The sequence below is a fragment of the Myotis lucifugus genome, unplaced genomic scaffold (genome assembly GCF_000147115.1).
Source record: "Myotis lucifugus unplaced genomic scaffold, Myoluc2.0 scaffold_14, whole genome shotgun sequence".
Taxonomy (NCBI): Eukaryota; Metazoa; Chordata; class Mammalia; order Chiroptera; family Vespertilionidae; genus Myotis; species Myotis lucifugus.
This window is the reverse complement of record NW_005871062.1, coordinates 9,224,889-9,225,913: the sequence shown is the minus strand read 5'-3', so window position 1 is coordinate 9,225,913 and position 1,025 is coordinate 9,224,889.

Below are 1,025 nucleotides of genomic sequence, written 5' to 3'. Positions count from 1 at the left end.
TCTGAGCTTTGTTCTCAGCATTTCTGAATTCTGAGATTGTCCCATATCATTTGAATGATTTTCATAATCAGTGTCTGTTGTTTGCAAATAGGAATCCTGATTAATAAAATCTTTATTTTTTTTATTTAAAAATTTTTTAATTTAATTTTTAAATTCTTTATTGTTTAAAGTATTATACATAATATTACATATGTCTCCTTTTCCCCCCATTGACCTCTCCCTGGCCACCCCCAACCCCACCCCCAGCACATGCCCTCACCCCCCTAGTGTCTGTGTCCATTGGTTATGCTTATATGCATGCATACAAGTCCTTTGGTTGATCTCTTATTCCCCCCGACCCTATCCCTGCCTTCCCTCTGAAGTTTGACGGTCTGTTCGATGCTTCTTTGTCTCTGGATCTATTTTTGTTCATCAGTTTCTGTTGTTCATTATATTCCACAAATGAGTGAGATCATGTGATATTTATCTTTCTCTGACTAGCTTATTTTGCTTAGCATAATGCTCTCCATGTCCATCCATGCTGTTGCAAATGGTAAGAGTTCCATCTTTTTTACAGTATTCCATCGTGTAGATGTACCACTGTTTTTTAATCCATTCATCTGCTGATGAGCACTTGGGCTGTTTCCAAATCTTAGCTATTGTAAATTGTGCTGCTATGAACATAGGGGTGCATATATCCTTTCTGATTAGTGTTTCTGATTTCTTGGGATATAATCCTAGAAGTGGGATTACTGGGTCAAATGCGAGTTCCAATTTTACTTTTTTGAGGAATGCCATACTGTTTCCCACAGTGGCTGCACTAGTCTGCATTCCAACTAGCAGTGCACGAGGGTTCCTTTTTTTCCATATCCTCACCAGCACTTGTTGTTTGTTGATTTGTTGCTGACAGCCATTCTGATAGGTGTGAGATGGTTTCATTGTAGTTTTGATTTGCATCTCTCAGATGATTGGTGACTTTGAGCATGTTTTCATATGTCTCTTGGCTTTCTGTATGTCCACTTTCGGAAAGTGTCAATTGAAGTCCT